This window comes from Manacus candei, unplaced genomic scaffold (genome assembly GCF_025592945.1).
Source record: "Manacus candei isolate 608988 ecotype Guabito, Panama unplaced genomic scaffold, ASM2559294v1 h1tg000014l, whole genome shotgun sequence".
NCBI lineage: Eukaryota > Metazoa > Chordata > Aves > Passeriformes > Pipridae > Manacus > Manacus candei.
In genome coordinates, this window is record NW_026138062.1 from 58928307 (window position 1) to 58952726 (window position 24420).

A 24420-nucleotide genomic window follows, 5' to 3' on the forward strand; every position below is an offset into this window, starting at 1 on the left:
GCTTGTATTAGGACTTCATGTCCTCAGAGAACAGATTCGGCCCCTTTGATCTCTGAATATAAAAATCACTGTTTCCCAGCGGTTACAGATCACTGGGGCCCAAGAAAAGTGCTGGGGAGATGCTGAATGAGGACCTCGCAGCTCCAGTCCATTTCCAGCATTACTGCTGGCTTCTTGTATATTTGTGAAAAACTATTAGTGGTCTCCAGTAATCCCCATTTCTGAAATTAATTTCAGACTACTTATGTAGCTTAACAACATGCATTAAGGAAGGGAAAAATAATTTTTAAGAAATAGTCATACTCTCTAACCTTATCATAATTTCTTTCATGTTTTTATGTGTACAGGTAGTCTGCAAAGTAAATTCACAGACATACGATTTTGTATGGCTTTATCTCCTATTCAGTGGCCCTTCCTATGGGAAACAAGTTGATCAAAACTAATATTCAAATCCAACAGTTTTCCTTGTCTTTTAGAGGGAAGGAGATGTAGGGGGTCAAAAAATATATTTCATTACAACACAGTTCTGTCTGCAGCAGAAAGCATTTCACTAACATGAATCCAGTTGCTATCTGGAGTTTTCCCTTTCAAAATTTCTTGTAGGAGGTGAATTTTCCACTTGGTTTGACTTCGCTGTCAAAAAAGTCAAGCTGATTTTTTTTTCTTTCCTTTGATTAAGGGAATAAAACGTTAACAGTAATTAAGCCAAGGAGAGTTTTAAGTTTCATTGATTTGGGGGGTTGTTTTTTTTTCCTTAATTCCTAACCTGGTAAACAAACTGCTTGTATCCATCTTTGCAGAGATAACTTAAAACCTGTGTGCTGAAAGTGTAGTGTAAAAACACCATTTCTCACTTCAGAGACAAAACCACTTTGATGACCTTCAAACCTCGTGTCTTAAACTTGCAAGTAAAAATCATATTTTTCATTATTTTTGTTACCTCAAGGTTACTTCAGGGCTAAGGTTACCTGTGAAGATCAAACAAGAGGGTTTTTTCTGTCTTACACATCCTCACTTATGCCCAGATTATGCCCTCTGTGAAAATGCTAAACCGCAGACGTTGTGGCCTTGAAGCTGGAGGGAGGATTGCTTGGTGTTATTAAGGCTCTGATCAGCAGACCAGACCAAGATCTGGCTTCTCCTGTCTAGCTCAGTAACCTTGGAAAAGTCAATAATATATTTGTACCTACATTCCCCAGCTGTGAAAGGAAGGGGATGCTATTTCCCTGCTGCAGAGGTGCTTTAAAGATAAACCTGCTCTCTGAAACTGATGGTGAGTACTGGAAAATGTGCATGTGGGTCAGGTTCCCAGTCCGCACCACGGTGGCGTTTTTTCTGACAGCACATGGTCCTGGAGATCCCCCAGAACATGATCTGTGCTTCAAGGCAATCGCAGCAGTCTTTGCTCCTTCCTGAGCAGACCTTGGCAGCAGCTGCTTTGGGAAATCTCCACATCTCCCTCCCTGTTGCATGGGGCTGTTGACACAGAGGAAACTTCTGTGTGCTCCTCTCATCCTTGCAGGATGCAGTGAGTGAGCTTGCCCAGCCTAGCTAATTAATTTGGAGGGTTTGATAGCCTTTGCAGGATCAAAGTGGTTGTTTTAGAGCAGATAAATGTAGTGCTGCTTCTGTGATTTATTATCTGCAAATGTTCGTGTTCCTGATACGTTTCTTTTTAAATGTTTTGCTTGTTCACATAGGCTGATCATACGTGCCCCAGATACAAACAGGAAGACAAAGTTTCCAGTTCCATCTGCTGCAGTCTAGAACAATTTTATCCACCATTCACTGGGGGAAAGCAATTCTGATTTAAATGGCACATAAGCTGTGCATTATTAGTCTGATAGGATAAGGTATTACAGTTTTTTCCTGGTGGGTTTTTATATCTGAGCTGGAAATAACTGCACTGCATGAACACTAAGTGGGGAAGTATAAAACAAAAAAAAACACTTGAGAAATAGCAGAGGCTGGAACTGTACATCAGTGATGTCTGCTTAGCATCTGGACTGCTTGTTAAATCTCTTTTGAACAATTCTTCCACCAAAATACCTGACCAACTCTTCTCCAGCAACTTTCAGCAGAGGTAGGCAGGAAATCTTATCAAAAAAAACAGCGAAACAAATGCAATTCCCTTGGAGCCACCACTGTTTGGAAATGAACAGTTAACAAATGCAACCTTTTCACTGATGCCCTAAATTCCTTTGTCACTTAGTAACAGCCTGTACAAAGTACGCCTCCACGCCTGACCTAAGTTATATCATATTGCCAAGTTGTAGAATAATCTATTGTTGAATGTGTACAGAAAATTAATTATAAGATCAATTATATTATAATGAGAACTCATATTTTTTCACTAAATAAATGGTAAGGTTTATTTAGGGAAAATATCAGTGTAGAGATCAAAATAAAAAATAAGTTCACATTATATGCTTGGATTGAGAGACGTGTCTCTGTGTATCTCCTTAGCTTCCTAACACTGCTAAAGGGAAATAGTGATAGCCTTTATCTCCTCACTCAGCTGCAGTGGACCTTGGTGCCTGCCAGGAGACAGTTTTCCAATGAAAAGCTTTCTATAGCAAGCTTAGGTCAGGTTTGGGGCACGGTCACACCTTTATAATCTGTGAGATTTTAGTAGAAGTAGCTCAGGTTTGTATCAGTGTTACTGTCCAGAAGCTTGTCTGTTGATTTCAGTAGGAATTTACCTGGAAAAAGATGTATAATTAAGCAGCTGCATTTTAACTGTTCTGAACCAGTTGAGTCCTTTACATTACCAGGTTAGCATACATAAATGTGGGCTTAATTTGCTTTTCTCTTTTCCTCAAAATTAATGATTTCTGTAAGTATATTGTTTGGAGTCTACTTTCTTCATTTCAAAGCAGCTAAAGATGCCCAGCAGTAGTTGTAGTACACATTATGTAGATAAAGCAGAGGGTTAATTCAGTGCAGAGATGGGATAGAGATGTTAGTACTGGGAGCTTTGTGGCACAGAAAATAAGCACCAAGTTGTTTTGAGAGGAATTTTTCTTGTTAGAAAAAGCACTGCAGCATGCCTGTCCAGCTTCGGGTAGTAAAAATACCTTCGGGAGTGAAAGCAAGTAGGTGCTGCAAGCGAGGGAGAAAACAAGCGTGAGGTTAAAACGTCAGAGTGACCATGTAGCCGTTTTCCTGTCAGTTGGATTTGGAAGGGATTCCTACCAAAACATGCATGTTAAGACACGGGCCGTGTTTCAGCCCTGCTGCTGAAGCATCGTGCCACGTGAGTGCTCGCTCCCCGGGCTGCGCAGCGAGGAGGGACCGCTGCACTTGACTGTCATCCCTCGGGGGACGAATGTGAAGGAAGGAAGCAGATCACAGGGTATGAAGTCTGAGAAGTGACAGCGTTTTGCACTGGAGGCAGCTGTGTGAGGTTACCTGAGGACAATGTCTGGCTCTACTAGCTGATTGCTTAGAGCATTATTAAAAAAAAAAAAAAAAATCCAGTTAATGGGGGCACCTCCTAAACAAACCAGATATCCCTTTCACCATGCAGTCCCTGTTGAGAAGAGTATAATTTTACATTAACTACACTGGATAAGTAAGAATTTGTTATGTTCTGACTTTATCCAGGAAATTCCCTTTTAACCCAATTGTCCCTATTAAGTGTGTCAGCTCTTTTTTCAAAAGCTCTGCTGCGCAAAGGCAAATTAGTATATTAATGTGAAAGCACGTAATTTTAAGACAAGAAAAACTGGGAAACCCTTATCCATTTTTTCAGAAAGAATTATTTATTACAAAATATTGCAACAAACTCTGCTTGCTTACAGTTATTTATAAAAATTAAATTTATTTTTGTTCTTATTTTTTATTTTTCACTTTTAAGCCTTAAAAACAGAATTATCCTTGTCAGTTTCATTTTCTTTATTGTACTGTAATTTTGTTTAAAGTTGATGTAAAGTTTCATTTTCAGGTTCTCATCTAAATATTGAAAATCTGACCTGAAAGTATCTCCTAAAACTGATCTACTCTTCACTGCCCTCTTCTTAAATTATACATAACAATAACTCAACAATAGTCAGGTTTTATTCTGAAACGCTTTGTTTATGTCAGTTTAAGTCAAAGCCTAAGGGAGAACAGTTAATCTTATGAACAATTAGTGTGTAGCTCTGTTTGAGTAAAGTTCAGTATGTGTTTCCCTCACAAATAAGCATTGAAGAGCAGGTCCACTGCTGTCTTCTTGGAACGTGCTAACTCTGTTGGCTGCTTCAAAGCATACAGGATGGGCTCTACCTGGACACTAGGAAGTTCTCCTGTTTTGAAGGCACTTGTGTAGCTAGGTCTATCAGCCACCAGATGTATTATTTGTGCACTGTTTTTAGAGCTTTCAGAGGAAAATCAGCTTTAGGGAAGAAGGAGCAATGCACTCGAAGAGGGCTTTTCACCTTTCTCATGCTGTTTGTTTCCCCATCCTATTTATTTTGATTTTGGAGAATGCTGTCTAGGGTGGAGGAGATGGTCAGTGCACTATAAAAATTCATGGATCCTGCTGTTCTGTTGCTGTTTGACTGAGGGGTGGGGAAAGATACGTTAAATAATTTCTAACATGAATTCACAATCAATTTGGACATATGGCACTGGAGGATATATGCGTACAATAATCCTAAAGATGACTGAGTGGTTTAAGCATATTTCTAAATTGTCTGCTTTTTAGCAGTAGACATATAGGATATATGTAGCAGAAATGCATTTTATTAAGAGTATTTGATGCCTCTGATACAGTTTGTGCTCTGAATGTGGGATTTTGAAATGCTTATTTGTACGTGATGAATTGTTATCACATTTTATCATACTGTGGTTTGAATTTGTGGGAATTCCACAGTTTTCTACAATATCACTGCATCATATGAAATACACACAGTCTTTCTAAATGCAGTAAAGTGTCTATGATGTGATGTTATTCTTCAATTTGGGGCCCAAAAGTTGTTTTCACTCATGTAAGAAGTAGCCAGACCCAAAATGATTTTGACAGATGATGCATTTCTATCCTAAAATGGATTTAAAGGGATTCTGGATCATACTGTTCAATCCCAGGTGTGTCTTCTTTTTTTTCTTCTGCTCCCAATAATAGTGTTCCTGTTTTGTATTTCAGAACCTAGATTTTCATTTAGCAATTAATGTGGGTGATTCAAGTCACTCCTTCTGTATTTTATGAATTTTTTCCAAATATAGTATTTCTCTGCCTACTGTTGATTGAGCAGAATGGGACTTGCCTACACGAAATTTCTTAGGAAATACAATTTGCACATCCAGATTTCTAACTACACCCACTCTCTCCATTATTGCAAGGTGTTAATCTAGTTGTATGATGCTGCTTGCACAGATGCATGCATACATACCCTCTTTAAAAATAGATTGTGTCTAAATCCTTACGAGAGATCTCATATACTGAGTTTTTCTAGGTCTGTGTGCTCACTGAATATTTAGCCTTTGTGGTTAATGCAACAGAGTTTTTGTGAATGCTTTCCCATGTTTTTAGGAGGTGAGTTTAGTAAGTAGTTTAATCCTAAGTAACAGCTGAGTTCTTTTGCAGCAAATTTTAATTTAAAACTAATTTTAAAATTACACATATCCATTTTAACAGCACTTGAATTTAAGCAGTTCTTTCCCAGAAATCCACCCTGGAGAAAATGTTTTTAATCAGGTTAAAATGGAGGCAAGATAGAGAAAAAAAATGTTTGCTGTGGCGTGACTGCAGCAGTGCTAATGAGCTCTGCTCTAATACATGAAGGAACATATGGCCCCCATCTGAATACAAACTGGACACAAAGCAGTAATTCAGCTGAGATGTCCTGAATATTGTAAACTGGGTGAATGTGGTTGAAGGTGTTTATAAATGGTGGCTGAATCCCACACACTGACTCACTGCCGTCTAATGTCCGGGGCTCAAGGTGCTATTTGTAAGAGTATAGAAAATGACCAGTAGAGGGAATTCTTAATTAATGCTAACAAAATAGCAAACTGAAGTGTTATGTTATGAAGAAAAGACTTCTTGTGCTCATGACGCAGCAAGAGACGGATTATGGAGAGGGCGAGTTAGGAGAAGAAAAATCACAGGACAAGCAAATTGAGTATTTACTGGCAAATAATTGCGCTCTTAAGCTGTGGCTCTCTTCCTAAATTCTTGGCATTCCTGAGCACTAGAACCATTTTCAAAAAATGCATCGTTACAGAGTAGATGTAAAAAAAACTCTCAAAGGCTGATGGTACAGACTTGTGCAGGTAAGAATGTGTGTATTACTGCATATATTTCTTCTAAAGCTTTAGATTGTCCATCGTTTACAGGACTGATGCTTTTTTTTGTTTCTGATAGTACTGTTGTTTTGGTTTCATAGCTAAATTTTGTCTAAAAGTTGGGGAAGTGAAGATAGTTTTTTAAGCAGTCTGCAGTGTGTGCTTTTATGTCAGCACAGATGTATCGATGTACAAGAAAACAAAACAAGGGCTTGGAGAAAGTGTACGGCCCGGTTTTATTTAGTTTAAATGGGTTCTGGCTTTTATGGAGGTGCCTCCTATTAAAAAACTACACATGAGCTAAATGTGGGGCAGGAACATGTGCTCGCATTGCTATGCTGATTTCACTGGAGGAATGCTTGTGAGATGCTGCAGAGAAAGAACTTTTTCTAAGCAACTCTTATGGACTACCTGCATCCCTAGGGCTTCCCTAGGTGTGGCTCCCCAGAGAAATGAGACCTTTGGGAACCCACTCCGTTTACTCCTGTATACAGTTTGCCTACCTGTCTCCTACTCCTCTCCTTCCCAAATCTGAGCACTTTTAGCCAAGTTTGATGGGTGAAGGTCTCCAAGATATCTGAGCTTCCACTTTTTTTTTTTGAAGTAGACAGCAAAGGGGAAAAGCTCTTTTAACGGCCTTGCTGTGGGAGAGGCTGCTTTGCAATTGTACTCAAAATTATGCATCAGACACCACAGTCCGACAGAAACCATAAGAAAGGAGGCTCATTTGACTCTCCATGAGCAGGCTCAAATTGACAGATGATTTTATTTTTGTTTATTCCACACGTGAACTTCATTTTCTAATACTAAAAAAGTCTATTAGGGCATGGAGATGTATAGGTGGTTACAAATACTTTATCCTAAAATATAACTCTTATTCATGTCTTAATCCTCCTATAACAAAACAATAACATTGCCATTTTTTATCAAACCTACAAAATGTTGTCCTTCATTTCTTCTCCCCATTTCATCATGTGCATTAAAAGTAATGGCTAAAACAATTTCAAGTCTCACAAGTAAATAAACATAGCACATGTTCCTGAATAACAAACATGTTGCTTTGATTTTACGGGGATTTTTTTGGTTGTTTTGACTGTGTTCAGGAGGGGTATCCAAGCTGAACACCTGATCGATGGGCATATATGCATTGCAGATGCACCTCTAGAAAGCCACACAGTAAACATTACAGAACCTAGTATCAGATCCTTCAGGAAAAAAATGGGTAAAGAGTAATGGCGGTTTAACTTTTCACACAGGGGTAGTTTCTCATTAATAGGTAGCAAATTGAAGTTGGCTTATGTCTTTAAACATGGGTAGTTTTCAGTCCTCAGGGTTTATTGTACCCTAATTGTGGATATTCTGTTTATTCAGTATTATGCTAACTATTTCTGTAATTATATTTATTATTATAAAGGGCCTTATTATTGTTATTATTATGACAATAATTATTCCTTTTTAAACTCATAAAATCTTGGTCCATCTGATGTCTTGGGTACAGAGTACTGTAAGTTTATTATATAGTACGTGGATGAAAAATAATAATCCTTTTATTGGTTTTAGTATTCTGCCTTTTAGTTTTAATGACTGTCCCATCTTTTCTTGAGAGGTCAGATTTATTTTTTGCTCTATGCAGTTACATTTATATCACTTCCACTGTGTTCAGTCTTTTTCATTTTCTCTGTCAGTTTGAAGCTTTCTAAACTTTTCGCATGAAAACATCTTGGGTCTTTTTTTTTTACTTTCTGAACCCTTTTTGGTTTTTCTCTATCCTATTTGAAAACAGGGTGATCAGCGTTGACTGCAAAATCTATGTGATGGCATAACAGCAACTTACACAACTACTTATAACTACTTACAGTAGTTTCAGAAGTATTTCCTCCACCGATGGTGGACCTCCACCATTGTTCACTGTTAGGCACTGAACAACCCCTCCAAATCTCTCCATTTCCTTTCCTGAGTTGGGTTATGTGAACTTACTGTGCGCTGAGAGATGGAGGCAGTGCAAATTATTTCTTTATTTCTGTTAATGGGAAAAACTAGCTACAGAATCCTAAGGAAAGAGGGGGCTTTTTGGAAGTCAAAAGAGATGTCTGTGGAGTAGTATCCTTGTACCTTGTGTGCAGCAAACTGGAAGGATTCCATAAGATGGGGATGGCTGACATAGAAAGGAAGTACAGCTTGTTCTGTGGCTTCTAGACCATCTGCAAGTGACTTGCAAGAGATGAGAGGGTGCCAAACAAAAGCACAATTGTGATATAATGGAAGTATGAATCAGTCATTGGTCTACTCTTACTGGAAAAAACAGGCAAAACCCTGGACTGTTCCTTGGGTGGTACTACGATACTTCATTCCTTTGAAAGATGTGTTTTTCAAGCACTAATGCAAGACCAGCAGTCATGTTAAAATGTCTGGAAAAAAAAACGTTTTTCAGTTTAGATTGTCAAATCTTATCTTTTTATTTCTGCAGATATATGGAAGCATGTTATAGAAATATATAATACGCAGTCCCTGGCTCCCAGTAGAGCATACTGAGTTGACTTTTGCTGGAAGCAAGTGAGTTTTATACCCATTCCTTTCCTCTCAGTCCACCCCCTCCACCCTCTTTTTGCCTCCTCTTCTTGCCACTCCCTGCCTTCCACCAGAAATTTTCTTCCTTTTTCTTAGTAAAAATTCTACCTGGCATGGTATATTTTTCTACTGTAAATGATCACTTCCAGCATTAAGGTGATAAAACATACTTTATGCCTTCTTGGTTGCTCAAGAGATAACAAATAGATTTTGAAAAGCAGATGGTTGACTAGAGAGCCCTAAGGTATTGCAGTGCTAACAGGTGCAGCTCCCTCTTCAGATTCTGCAATGCAAAGAAATTCTGTTTCCAAGATGAGAAAAAAGACTAGGAGAAATAGTAAAAAGATGGACTTTAAGAGTGCAAATACATATATTTTTTAATCATGCTTATGACAGGTGATACAGGGACAATGTTTTCATGCTGGAAGTAGACATCTATTGCCAAGAACAAGGCAAGCTTCATGGCTAAAGCAGAGTGTTGGAAGGTAAAGACTTGCACTAAATTCCATTATGGCCATTGATGAGCTGAGTGATTTGCAAAACTCTTTTCATGTCTGTTTCCTACAAAAAAGCAGGACAGAAGCAGAGGAATAACTAATGTCTTCTACAGATCATTGTGAACCCTGCTTGGGAAAAACTAAGGAAAGAAAAGTATATTGCTGTTGAAATGCTAGATACTGAGGCAACTCAATGCATGTTTCTGCAATATAGAGAGTAAATTACTGAATACCTCAAGCAAAACAACACATGTAGGTCATTAACAAAGAAAGAAAAATCATATCATCAACATTACCTCTGTCTAGTCACATCTGTCCTATCTTACACATTTAATATGGAGTTGACAAAGTATCTATCCAGTCTTCCAGTGGTTAAGGAGCTATGTCTGCACTTCTTCAGTTCTTTATGTTTTGATTAGACTTGACTTCTGTGAACTGTTGATACCTTCAGATATAATTTATACTGGGTTTTATTCACACTACCATAAATCCCAATTCAGAATGAAAATGATTGGAGAATATCAATGCTTCATTATTAATAACATCATTAGGCCCTAATTTTGTGATCTTAAGCTAGAGCTGTCCAGCTGAAAAACCCTAGTGTGTGCTTACTGAATCAGGGCTGGGAGCACTTCATTGTCATAGGTGCTCTTAGGCAGATTCAGTTTTGGGATAACAGAGGACTATGAAGTGGTGCAACCTTTCTCTAGCGGTCTGAAGAGTTGTCCTTGCAGAAGCAAGTAATTTATACAAGTCAACAAAATCAGTTTTTTGCATTGCTGGAAGTAGAAAATATAGAGACACTAATTTCTAGCCTTCTAATTTGAACACTGAAGAGTAGGGCAAAATAAAGGTAAAGGAAACCAAGAGGATAACTAATCAGAATTTTAGCTAGTAGTGCAAAATGAGAAAAGAGCAGATAATGCTTGGGGATTTAATGCTCTTACTGCCCAAGCATTATATATTAAAATCTTTAAAATGTAGATTGCAAGAAAAGTGTTTTGGTGTGTTTAGTCATATTAGAAAACAGATTGGTAACCATAGTCACATTTTAAAATTAATGAATACAGAAATAAGAAAGTAATATAGATCAATAATCTTATGTAAAAGTTTCTCTGGGAGTTATGGAATCTGGTGCATCATATCTCAATTTTTCCATAAAAACATTTTTCCATTAGTCATCAGGTTGATGCAAAGTTTATACAAATTGGAAAAACAAGTCATAAGACTATAAAACATTTCGAAAAGTTAAAATGAAAAGATAAATAGGATGGAAAACTTTCTGAGAACTTGGAAGAAAAGAAGGTAATGGGGAAATTTTTTTCTGCTTTTGTTTAAAAGATAGGATCTTGATGGAGAGTTAAGCAGGAAGAATACTGTAGCCAACTATGAATATGTGGTACTGTTGGAGGAAAGATTGTTCTCCTGTTCCTGTTTTCAGGCAAATTGCCCTAGATGTCCTGGTTCTTTGGTTCCACGTAATTATCAACTGAGTTGAAGGAGCTCTCCCTATAGCTGTGAGTAGTAATGAGGCTTTAGCATTTCTTTGTACATCTCTACTAGGATGTGACCTCTCTCACTAGAAGATTCACCTTTTCATTATAAAGGTGTTACTTATTTTCTGCATATTTAAGGCATCACTCAGGTTACTGTACAATCCCTTCACTGTGAAGCTGTAGAAAATGCAAGCCAACTGAAGTTCCAGAGAGCTTCTTTAGCCTTGGGATGTGAAAGGTGGTCAGTGATGGAGGTTTCAGAGCTACTTGGGCAGGAGTTTTGAAGGAGAGCAAAAGAATGGATTCATTTAGAATTGTACTTAGCATATTGTATAAATGATGCAAGAAAAGCAGAGAAATACCACAAACATCTCCACACAGGGAGATGTCAGAGACAGAATGAGAGCTACCATTCAAAACTGTGATGACATTTGAAATATAAATAGTTGTAAGGCAGCGATGGTGTCCTTTTATGAAGACATTTGTTCTTTCCATGATGATTTTCCCCCCTCACACTAGTTCACCTACTCGCCTGTGACACAGAATTGATGTTACGTGATGAAATTCCAAGAGGAGTGGAAATCAGACAAAATGGATGTTTCTACAAAGGGCAGATTACCCTGTCCTCCTAGAAATAAAGGAAGTAATGGTGTGAGTCAGTCCTCAGAAAATGATGTTTGAAGTGAGATTGATAAAAAGTGCTGTGGCACAGAAGCTCTAAGTGTTGTGAAGAGGTGATACTGTGTGGCAGATTAACCTGGGATTTATGTGCTGGCAGGAGGACAGGTGCTGGGGTAGGAAGGCTTTTTATGATAAAGCAGAGTAGCTCAAAGCAGCACTGGTTTTATGTGTGTAAATGATAGACAGTGGTGAATCAAAGTACAGCAGAATCCTAAACCAAGGGATGGTGATTGGGCAAATTATAGGGGGATTTATGTTCTCTGCAGCTACAGCTCCGATGATTTGGCTATGCTTTTTCTTTTTCTCACACTTTGCCCATTTTGTATTATGTATAATGCCTATAATTGTTTTCTCTGTTGTTTCTCTCCTGACATGTTTAATCCCACAACACAGTCTAGTCTTGATGTTTTCCTTCTCCTTCAAAGAGTCCCAAGGGAGAAGCAAGGAAGGTAGATGTATTTGACTTTGGAAAATGAGTTGATGCCAGTTGCAAAGGAAATAAAATATATCACAGGGGTCTGCTGCGGGGCAGGAGTGAAAATATTGCTTGTTTGTGACAAAGGATTGCCTTGAAGACTGCTTCAGCTTGATCAGTCTGAAAACCATGTCTCACTGTTTCCATTACAAAGGCTTTAATGTTCCTGTTTCTTTTGGAAAAGGACTTCATCTATTTTGAAATAAATCCAAGGCTCCCCAAATGTACTGTTTGCTTTCAGGCCCAGCACATGAGAGCTGTGCATCAGGGTCACATTGCAGAGGAGTTAAGAGAATGTACATTCTTTAGGTCGTGCGCCAGGTTAACTGAGGCGTCCGCACGTGACCAGCCCCATGGTGGCAGAGGAGCCACAGAGTTGGGCTCATGCAGCATGTGCTACTTCTGCAAGGACTTGGGGTGTGGGGGCATTCGGGCAGCACAGCTGTTCCCCAGTACATGCCCATGGCTCCTCCCCAGCCCCGGGCAGTGGATGCAGTGTCGTTAGCGCAGCAGAGGACAAGCTGGCAGGCTGTGCCTGGCACGAGGGACCACAAGATGGGGGAGAAGCTAAAGCACTCCCCTGCACAGGTGGTGCAATGAGCGACTGCAGGGCTGGAATTGGATGAGGACATTCAATCTGAACAAGTGAAATCCAATAGATCTTTATTTTGCATGGGGCTCATCTGGTTTGCGTGTAGCAAGGCAGGACTTTAGGACCTGTATTATGCATAAAGGCAGAATAGCGTGTATATATGATACCTTCTTGGTTTCAGATCTGTAACTCCGTGCTAATCATTCTTTCAGTGGATCTCAGACTGGATATGTTCGTTGGAGTTGATCATTACAGAGGCTTAGTACATTAATTCAAGTTCTCAGCAAACAGTGGTTCAATATCCTCTACAAACTCCCAGTGGCTTTCTATCCAGAAGACATAACTTTCTGACATGTTTTTTTTTCCCTAATCCTGAGATATCCTTAATCTCTTCCAAGCATCAATCCCCATTTTTCACTTTGCAGCAGAGAACTATTTCAGTGCATACCTGTGGAGCTCATTCCTAACTTATCATTTCATATTAATAGTTTAACCCATGTGTTAAAATACTGCTTCAGTCCTAATATGTAGAAAGAAAGAAAGTAAATTCTCCCTCTGAAAGGGACAATACAGTCTTTAGTTAGTGGTGGCCATCTTTGATAATGTATCCCTGGTGAAATGTTTAAAGTTCAAGGTCTTTTTTTATTTTTCTTTTTATTTCTTTAGCTTGTTTCTGTATTTGCATCAACTGTTGATGCTTTTACCTTAGATTGTTTTTGTTTAGAAATCTTACAGAATTTTTTTTAAAATTTCTATTTCTCTAATTCAGCTTTTGAAAGATATTCTAAAAACCCCTCATATAAGATGAGCTCAAGTGAACTGCTACCAGCAGGTAATTTCTTTGTTCTGTAAGTGGGCTTTGTATTTTACATGTGCTAACCATCGTGTCCTGCAACAACTGCTTATAACAGTCCATCAATACAGAAAAATACATGTAAAGGTGACAGGGGTGTTTGTACTGCTAAGTTACTGATATGAGAAGATGCCTTATTTCTAGGAGACCATCCCCCTCCTCCTTTGTTAGCTTAAAAATGTCTGGTTTTAAGCAAGTTTGGCAGAAGTGGAGGGGACTGCAAGGAGACCCAGTTCCTACAGGTGTTTTTTTAAAAACAGAAATGAGACAGAGGCAGAAATTGCTGTTACTTTTGGGATGACTTGTCCAATTCAGATAACCTCTTGCCCGTCACCATATCCAGAGGTAATTCAACAAAGCAGCGTTGTTTTGAGATTAAAGATGAATTGCAGGGAAAAAGACACAAGTTCTGGTCTTCAGATAATACACATGAACTTGACAAACTGATTGTAATGTCTGTGTCTTGAATTCTTTATCTCTGAGAGAAGAATTAAAATACATGTGTGCTTCAGAGGGTACCTGAGATACTTCATCCATTTGGAAATGATTTTTCTCCTTTAGGAGACAGATGCTTTACCTTTTCCACGAAAAGTTGTAAATGTTTCAGAAACAATTAATGAAGCTTCCTGATATCCTCTTGGGTGAGGAAATATGATTGCTGTGGGAAAACTGAGGCAAAAATCTGTCATGTGAATATTTTATTTTAATAGTTAATGAACAGGGAAAAAAGAAGGTATTACTGTAAAACACATGAGCAAGATTGTGGAAAACTTTGGCAGAGAAAGGTTCTGAGATAAATTCTGTCTTGACTGGCATCTCTTGAAGGTCAAAGTGTCTACCCAGTGTATAAGGCAGGATTAAATTTGGCTCATGGTGTAAATACAGTCAGGAGACTTACCTCTTAATATACTTAGTTTCAAAATGCACATGCTGCATAAGGCAGGCTTGTAGAGTAGAAATAATACTTTGAAAAGTGACTACATGAAAAGATAAACTTCCTCTGGTTTCACATCAGCAGTAGTACCATTACTTTTTACATGAAAACCACCAGCCTCTTGTGTCAATGGCAAAAGAACTCGAGCAAAATGCACCACATCATCTTGAGGTATTGGTGTTGTGTACAATTAACATTTCCTATTTAAGCATTTGGAAATTGAGACACAGAAATGTAGCAAGCCACACAGCAAATAAAGTGGCTAGTGAGGAAGAAAAAAACAGATGCCCTGACCTTTTCCTCTCTGTTTAAATCAGAAGATCCATAGTCCTTGGAAGCACACACATGTCCTTACAGTTCAAGCTGATTTTTGTTCTTTCAGACTCTGTGTAACCTCAGATGATCCAATTGTTTTGACTCTTATCCCAAGATCCAAGTCATAAAATCACTAATCCTAGGTAGTCTCAGTTCTTCAAGGAGAAACCTCCCTATATTTTTTTTTTTTTTAGTCCCTAGTAGATTTTAGACTGAACACACACGGAGCAACGTTTTGAACTGGACTCACTACATGTGATTGACAGATTATAATGGTATGGATATGTATGTACCAGTATGTATTGAAAAGTTAACTGTAGTATCTGCGGCAATCCCTTTTCCCCATTAGACATCTAAAGCTTTTTATCAGTTCAGTATGTAACTACATCTGTTAGTAAAGCATAATATAAATCAAGAAAAAGGTAAAAGCTTCAGCTCGTAGGAAATAAAAAATTTATTGTGAGAAAAGACCACCCATAAGCATCAGGTACATACTAACGCTAAATGGTCATTTTATATTTCTGTTTGTTGGAGGGGATTTGCCTTTTTTTTTAGGATGAACTTCTCAAAAGTCAGCAATTGCTTTATGTGCATGGAAGTCAATGAGTGGTGTACCATGCAGTTTAGATGAAACAGACCAGTACTACCTATTGTAAAAAACTCACTCCTAAATAAAGCCAGGCTCATTTGAAAAAAAAAAAAAACAAAACAACAACAAAAACCCAACCAAACAGAAAACCCCAGCAACAGCTGAATAACTGATACACACATTTGCTTTTTTGTTCCTGAGTCAGATAAGGGAAGGCAATGAACAGAAATGGGAATTATTCATAATCAGGGAGAGTTGGTGCTTTCCATCACCCTAACCTTATTTCAAAATTGCTTGGTTTTTTAATTGTCTCGCAGCCAGCTCATCTGTGCACCCAGAGGATTTTCCTCTGGCCTTTTAAAATCTACAAAGTTGTTGAAAATACTAGACAAGAACCCTCTTCTCTTTCTATTTGCTTATGCCATTTCTAACTGGTAACGCAAATAGAAATAAAAACTCATTCTTTTAGGCTCTTCTAGGAGAAGAAAGTTGATGAGGAGAGCACTAGCCTTTTGAGGTCAGAAATCACAGACTAATTCCCCATCAGTGTCACAAGATTTGGACTGCCTGGTTCCTCTCCCTGGATAAGGTCAATGTTCTCCAGGGCAGTGCTCTTCAATTCTCAAGTTGTCTAGATGTTGTATGTGCCTGAACCCTGATTACGCAGTGGGATTAGTTATGATAACTGAGAGTTATCCTGGTTTTACTGTATTTCTGTTCTTCAGAGTGTGATAAATGTCTGTAGTTTCCCCTGGCATTCAAAATCTGAATGGTCCCTTAGTTTGTAGATGAGGAGAAATTCACTTACTGGTGGTGTTCATGATATATATGTGAGCTGACCGCTTTCACTGTGGCCATGTTGGAGTCTGGAATCTCTAATAACTGTTTCAAAAGCAGACTTAAGATGGAGGAGATCTGGCTACCAACTGGTCTTTACTCATTAGAAATAGACATTTGTGCTCTTTGTGTCCCTGAGCTGTAAATCAGAAGGAACAATCCTCATTTTGAATGCCATGCTTATTCTCAGCATGATGTGTTTGGTGAAGAAGGCATTAAAGAAAGCATTAAGGCTAGGATAACATCAAAGAAAATGCTTCAATTTTTATTCTCTCTTCCATGGTGGATTAATTAAAACAGAATGAAACACCAGCAAACTTAAAAACAAAAACAAATGTGCATGTGTAAACTATGGCAGTTTATTCTGAAAACCAAAGTAAAATCTTCCCCCTCCCAAACCATAGTTCTAATGACCTCATGTTTGAACAATGTAATCCTCTACCTTGCTTGCTTTGATGGACATTCTCAAATTCGCTGACCAGCCTATACGGTTGCTTTGAGGTCTTTGATGTCCTTTTGCTTGGTTGGCTTTCAGAGCTACAGCAGGTGACTCAGACCTAGTATCTGCTGATATTACATTGTGTTTAGAACAGGATGTCACTATATTGCACCAACCCTCTCAGTAGGCTTAAAAATAAAACACATCCCCTCTGAGCACCTAACACGTGGTGGTGACTAGAGGAAAATGGGAAGTAGGAGCTTTTGAGGACAAAAGGATTTAAGTAGACAACCTCAGTCTATGCCCTCCTTTGAATTAAAAGCTGCATGGCATAGTATCCTTTTCATAAAAAAAAAGAAAGAAAATGTCTTTTCTTTTTTCCTATGCCTTTGTGCTTTATTTTATTTTACAATAATTATACCCTGTATGGAAATATCCTGTCCAGCAGGCAAATATTGCTGTGGAATACAATCCTAAGCTCCACCAAACCATTCCCCCAGTCCACACGGGGCTGGCTCCTGCATCAGGACACACCAGAATGTCAAATTTCATTCAACTGGAACTATGAGATGCTTTTACTATTTGACAAAAATAAATCCAGAGAGTAACTAAATGACTTCTCAAGTAACAGTCAAGGTAAAATATGTGTGCGTGAAAGAGGAGTGTAAAAGTCAAATCCTAAGTAGGTAATGTGGAAACCAGTTGTAACAAACAGCTTACTTTTCACGTGTTCAATGAAGAAGTGTTTAATTGTTTTCCCAGCTTTATGAGGCGAGGTGCCTAGTAATGCATTTTTCCCATGCATTATGTTGCAAGGGGTTTCTCATGTGTTATGTGGCAAAGGGGGGCTGCTGGTTGAAGCAGGTATTGTGCTACTGAATTCCTCTTTAATCTTAGGCGAGTTAGTGATTCTGTTTATGTTTTGTGAGCAGAAAAGAGTGGTAAGGTTTCTGCCTTAAACGATTTGAGAGAATTGTTGATATATTAGGGGACAAAGCATGTTGATAGTAGTAATACATTTGTCTGAATAAGTACACCAGTATCTGGCACGTCGTTATTAACACCTTTGTGCACTCCTTTTTTTTTCTCAAAGATGATGTGCATGCACACAAATAAACCTACATTTCAACTTTTATTTCAGTGTATGGCTATGGGGAAAGAGGACAGACATCCAAATCTAAATACATCCTCAATTATTTGTGGCAAAATCAGTTTTTTGGACCTTACTGATTAGAACAAGACACATAGTTATTACTGAGGATATCAGCTGTAGGAAAGAAACACTGTCTCATCTTTATACCACATATCCCATTCTTTTGTCAGCTTACATTATAAATAAATAACAAAGCAATTTGACACATGCCCATTGATTAAAAATAAAAGTTGTCAGAGTGAGAGGAGAAAGACAAAAATATGAATTATTAATAACAATATTAAGCAATGCAAAAAAGATGCTTAACATGCAGGAAAGTCCCTGAAAAGTTACTTAGTGAAGGGGAAAGGAAGGACAGCCATGAAGGCCTTCTCTCCACTACTACTTTGTCTTTTCTCTGCTTCTTGGGCCCTTGGAGGTCAGGGTGACCATGTGAAAGGGAAGGATGAGTCTGTTAATTTATGTAATCTTGTTTACCTCATTTCTGGTATTTCTGACATGTACTGCCTGCAAACATGGAAACGTCGTGTAAGGTATGGATCTTATATTGTGTCATAACTTGGATTGGCCATTTTATATTACTGACTAATCTTCCTGGCAGTGGGGTTTGAACGACCAGTTGACAACACTGGCACATCGATTGGACAAACTGAGCTAATTTATACTCTCTCTAAATTTTGTGTATCACACGTACCTGTGATTTAGTGTGCAGATACTAAGGTATGCACAAATGCTAGTAGTAGTTTGTGTTCTGTACTTTGTGATGCTCCAAATGATAAAACATAAACAGTACCCTAGTAGCTGGCATGATTATGCATTTCTTTTCCCACCTTCTGTCGCTTATTTTGGTTGCAACTATTCAAATGCTTTCATTTATCAGACCAGTTTGAATGGCTGTTGGGTATATTGACCATCCTGGCAATACTTAATTTTCCATCTGTGAAGATCAGATATCTTTTTTTACTGAAGAGAAAAGGAGGAAAAAAATATACTATTGAAGAAAAAGAGAGACAGTTGCACAACTTTCACAAAAGCTGTGGGAAACCCCTTGGTGACAAATTTGCTGAAGAATGCTCTTGCCCTAAAGCAGGTACAGTGTGTGCTATCACAATAGAATAGCTAATCAGAAAGTTTTCCTGGTAGTGGTTGAAGCAATGCTGTCCCTAGAGAAATATCCTATATTAGACTTCCTCGTGACCACTCTGAGCATTGTATTATTTGTAGCTGGGGAGATGATATCATCTTAAAAAGAAAAAAACCCTGCAGGAGCAGTAAGGCTCCTATGCTGTGCTTATGATGCTAATGTTTTGAATTAATAAACTGTTGATGAATTCACAACATGATCTCCCAATTATTGTGCATTAATTCTGGAAAGCTTCTTTTTATGCATCTTTGGTTCAAGTAAGGGCTAAGCACTTGTAGCTTTTGTGGATTTCATGAAATTCCAGAAATGCTCAGAGCTTCTGAAAACCAGGGTCCAAGGATCTTCTCACTGACATTCAGTTGCACATAGTGCAGGTACCTCCATCCTCATTTGGACTCCCTTTGCAGTCAGTTGGAGATTATTAGGCACTTAGAGGTGTGATTCAGCCTGTCACAAAGAAAGGCATCTGAAATACTCCCTCATACAAGGGATCACTTCTGTTCGTAGATTATGAAGTCTGAATGAAGACTGTAAACAGTTTAAAAGCTTTCTGAGATTCTTCTGTGCATGTTGCTGAAAGCTTAATAACCAAAATTAGGGAGTTGCCCTAGAAATGTTAGTCTTCACTTTTCTGTTTCTGTGTGTAAGTTGGGAGTGCTGTGCAGGTTTGCAGGTTATGGGAAGATGGACTTTTCTTACTTGATATGTAATTATGATGATGTGACTAGTTATTAGCTCCTAAATGGTTTGCATTTACATTTATGAGCTCTTTTTAGTTTCACATACAGGATGAGTATAGATTAGCACTGAGTGGTTATGTCTCAGCATGGGTACCTTACACTATTGCTAAATTTGACTGTATATGAAATTATTGGTCTCTCTTAAATATTAATTGATGTAGCCTGACTCCCTTTAGTACTTCTAATCTGCTGTATCTGATCCCCAAGGTTTTGATGAACATTAATTTGTGCATTAAAAGACTGAATTTAAGTTAATTTCATTGGTTTGAAAAAGTTACACATACCAATAGTTGCTTGACAGAGCTCAAGTACAGACCAAACCAAGTGAAAGGAAACGGCTTCTGGGGCAGAACTGAGATGATGGAAAGCTGCCCTTTCTCACACATACCCAGAACTATAAGCTAAAGTCAGAAAAAAACATGTAAAGAGATCCTAGCATATTATGCTACTCTCTATTGGGACTTGAAGGCAATAATTTCTTAAATTGTTTTTGTCTACTGGCACGATATGTAGCCTTATTCTAAAATCTTGTTCAAATGCCTGCAAGGAAATCTTTAGACAGTTGAAATTATTTTTCCTTTGAAAAGGAGATTCTTAAGAAAGCAAGTAGGCTTTAAAATTCAGCAAGGAGGGTTAAGACAACATTTGATAAGGAATTTTAAAAATCTGGGAGAAAGCACTTTAATAATACCATTATAGTATTTTTCATCAGTCTTACTACACCCCTGTGCAGTATTTCAGCTCTGTAAATTGAAGCTTATTTATGTTAAATGATTTGCCCAATATCTTATCATGGGTGAGTGGCAGGCCAGAAATGGAACCCAGGAGCCCTGATTTGGTTTCTTGTTGAATTCAGAGTCAGTATACTGCCTCTGAAGGAAAAACACTCAAGAATTCAACAGTAGCACTCTGCTTGAGGAGTATCCCATTTCAATAAATGTGTGGTTGTAGTATGTCTGTGCTCCACTGACCGAGGTCCCCAAAGCTGCTTTCAATCCAAACCCATGTCTCCTTTGTGGGGCACATTGCACTACCAAGTCCTACAGTGCTCTGAACCAAAAGTCTTGTTCCTAATGGCTGTATTGGGGAAAGTGCAGCCACTGAAAAGTGCCACCACTGCCAGTGAAAAAAGCAAGTACGGGTGAAATAAAAAGAAACTGTAGAATCATAAGAACACAGGCTGCAGTTTGAATGGTTCTACCAATGCTGGCCTTCTTATTTTAGAGTAGTGAAGATGAGACAGCAGATGATATTATTTATCTTTAAATCCCTGTCTAATCGTATTTACGATATCTGTGAGATCTTGAATAAATATGGATAAGTCTCTGTGTTTTTAAATTCATGTTTTCAAATTTGACAATGCATTGTGTGAGCTTTACAGGCAGGTATTTCTGGGTTTTGAGAGAAGCTTCTTCATATCAGCTTGTCTTCCTGGTAGCTTTCACGGTGCATGAAGAAGGAAGGTAAGAACTAGGGCAAATAAGACTTTCTTCCTGAAGCATCTGGGCAAATATTTGAAATCAGTGGGTTAAGTGTGTTGGCTGGTATAAGAGACTAGTGGAGTCTGTGGATCTAGTCTGGAAAATTCAATCTCATAAGCTTGAAAGGAAAATTCAAGAGCCAGGGGAAATGCATTCCAACACAATTTGTCCAGTCAGGACTTTGTTTGTGAATTCCTGTCAGGATTGAGCTCAGTGTATTTATAAAACGTAAAAGTGATGTTCTTTCTTAGAATTCCAAATTTTCTCTCGATCAGAGGAAATTTTGCATATGTTACAACCGGTTTAATTTGCAGAGATAGCGTATAAATTTCCTCAACCAAGACACGGAGGGCGTAAAGTGAATTTTTGTGAGCAGAGTTTTCACTGACATCTCGTGTTTGGCCAGAAACAGAAGGAATATGTCTTTTCTACGTTTTTGCTGATGACGGGAGGGTCTGAAAGCAATGAGTAGATGGAAAGGTACACGTGCACCGTCTGTACAGTAGAGGCTCAAACGCAGGTATTTGTTATCACGTGAGATGCTGTGGGATACACTGCCTGGCCTTCAGCTGCTTTTCCCAAAAGACAGCCATCTCAGAAGTGGTAAGTCGTATTCTGCTACCCATGTCCAGATGTGCTTAAGCCCTAAGGCTTTTCTGATAGCACTTGAAAACTATGTTTAAGCAAATGCCTTGAGCTCTAAACCCCAAACTTTACATACTTGAAACCACATTTAGCATATGATTTATGGTCATGATCCTACCATAGAGTATTTTAGGATAAATACTTTTATAGCAGTTATTAGAGGAAATTTCTGAGTCTGTTAAAATGGTGTATAATACAAAGAAGGTGGGGCGATCTAGACTAGTTGATTTAATTAATGCTGATTTTATTACCTCAGTGATCCTGTGGCAATTTAGATGAGCCCATAGGCCAAGATTTTTACCTACTTGTACCATGTACTGCGGGTGTGATGAGCAGTTAAGAAAAATTAGCATACAGTTAAACTCTTAAGAAACCTGACATAGTATAAAAGCTTCCTCAGCACGTTTTCTGAGTGTTGTGAATACGACTTGAGTTCCCAGACTGGCAGGAGTTTGTGCCTGTTAATTGTAGAAAAATTTACTAGAAATTGAATTGTTTTATTTAAACTCTATCTTAATTGCAATACATATCGTACAAAAGTGAAAAACAATTTATGTCCATATTACTGAAATCTGTGCACAATGTGAGAGGAAAATATTAAATATCTGCAGTTTGGTAAAATCTGAAGTACAAAGGAAAAATGTGTATTATCTGAAGTTACTCAAGATGTGTACCATATGTTTTAAACATTGGGATTCTCATTCTAGATAGTGTAAAACATGTATTGATCTTGTCCTAGTCTATGGGCATTATTTCTTCTAAGCTGGTAATGTAGTGTTATATATTAACTAATAGTTAATATTAGTCTGGTCTGCTGAGTCCTTTTTTTGAATATGTAAACCTTACTAAAAGCAACACTGTGAAGTCTGAGCCTTTTTCTTTCATTTCAGGCACAGATATTTCTCTGCAGCTATTTTCTACCCTGAAAATAAGAATAATGCCTTTTACAAACTTTCTTCTCAGACCTTATTCCAGGAAAGCTCCCACTGACTTCATTTGTTTTACCTAAGTAGAAACTAAATCAAAAGTTAGCGAAGTATATGGGGACTATAAGTGCTTTTTAGAGGGACTTGAAAGAATGGATTTATTTGATGGTGAAATCCAAGGAGCTTTTGAATATGACCAGTCCTGTTTAAACCTTTTCCAGAAACCTATATTTTGTTGACAATCAGCGCTGATAGGTTTAGTTTCATGAAACTTCTCCCTAGAATCAAACTTGGAGAATAGAAATTAGCAAGGTCAATTAATTTATTTTATTCTCCAATTTTTGAATCTTCCATAATGGGCAGTCTCATTTGTTCCCTGTAAGGATAGCATGGGAGATAGAGAATATAAACCTGCCTAATGATCAATCAGTGGAATAAGATACTGTTATCCTGGCCAACTTGATGTTAATTTAGGAAGTTGCAAGCTGTGCATTTTCTTTTTTTAATTTTTGATATTTCTTTTTTTCATACATTCTACCTTGATAAAGGCAAAATTCATGATTTCTGCTTACTCTGGCAGATTTATTTTGACTGTGGTCAGTACTTGGTGAACTTGGGGAAGCCACTGTTACTCGTTGTTACTAATTGGTTTGTCTTCTGTTCTGGTTAAAACTTGGTATCATCCAGGGTCGCTGGGTTGGCTCCAGCCAAACAACCAGCTATTTCCAGTGCACAGTAGTGATAGCATTGATTAATTCATGAGCACAAAGTGTTTTGGTCTCCTGGCAGAGACCAGCAAAATGGAAGTGCAAAGTATTATTAACAGAACAAGTGCTTGACATACTTAATATACAATGTTAAGTATCTTTTGAGGATGGGTACATTACATCTGAGTGTGAGTGACTCAATTGAAAGTAGTTATGGTTATGTCTTTAACTGAGAAAAACAGATCCTTAACCAGTCCATCATAGTTTCAGCCTTAATGAAAACTTCCTGGTTAGGTTTATGGGTCGATTTCTTTCATCTAACTAACATATGGTCTAGGAACTGGGTGCTGATAGCATCTTCTGAGTTTGGGGAACATATGCAGTCACTTTGGTGTTGATGGCTGGGAATTTATCTTCCTCTCTTAACTGGACTTATCCAAGCTTTCAGCTGTGATTTAATTTCAAAAAGCAATATCATGCTGCAGGACATGTATTTCCCCCTTTTCCAGGTGCTTGGTAGAAGAAATTTGTAGTTGTTTAGGAACTCTGTAAAACATAACGTTAATTCTGATTGTATTTATACTGGGAAAAATCTTGCCCTGGTTTACATTAATATGAAATTTACCACTGTGTTACCAAAGCCAGGGTTTGGCATATGAGAGTCCATTCCTGCTTAGTGGGAAGCACTTGACCACTTTGTGAAATCATGGGTATGTTATGCTATCCAGCTTTTCTCCAGAGCAACTCACAACTACAAGGCTCTTTTTGTGGAATTTTAGTGTTTACGCATGATGTGAAAGCCAGAGGGATGTGCACACCTATATTAATGTTTTATTTTGCTGGAAGTGGTTGCAGTTTTACTGAAAGTGTCATAATATCTGATGTTTTTCTTAAAGATTGTACTCTTGAAGTAAACAGATAATGTCAAGTTCTTTGGTTTTTGTTTGTAAAATAAGTTTCTAGTCCTCATGATTGGAGAGAAGACACTGAATGTATGATCAAAGCATAATACAAAGACCCAGAAAGGGAAAAAAATATAAATATAAAGGCTGGTACTTATTTGATTGGTTAATATTATTTT

At 38.0% G+C, this 24420-nt stretch overlaps 1 protein-coding gene across 15 annotated transcripts in view; it reads left to right on the plus strand.

Annotated features, from left to right (window-relative positions):
* Positions 1-24420, plus strand: part of ZBTB20 (zinc finger and BTB domain containing 20) — a 475348-nt gene that overhangs the window by 154869 nt on the left and 296059 nt on the right. For 3 of the 15 annotated variants that reach the window (XR_007903182.1, XR_007903183.1, XR_007903184.1), the window contains exon 4: positions 1-10849. This exon is cut by the window's left edge and continues 20006 nt beyond it. The exons of 10 other annotated variants lie outside the window; for them this stretch is intronic. The gene's annotated coding sequence lies outside the window, so the exon portion shown is untranslated. The remainder of the gene's footprint in view (positions 10850-24420) is intronic. 2 more of the 15 variants (XM_051779641.1, XM_051779642.1) reach the window with 1 other exon arrangement.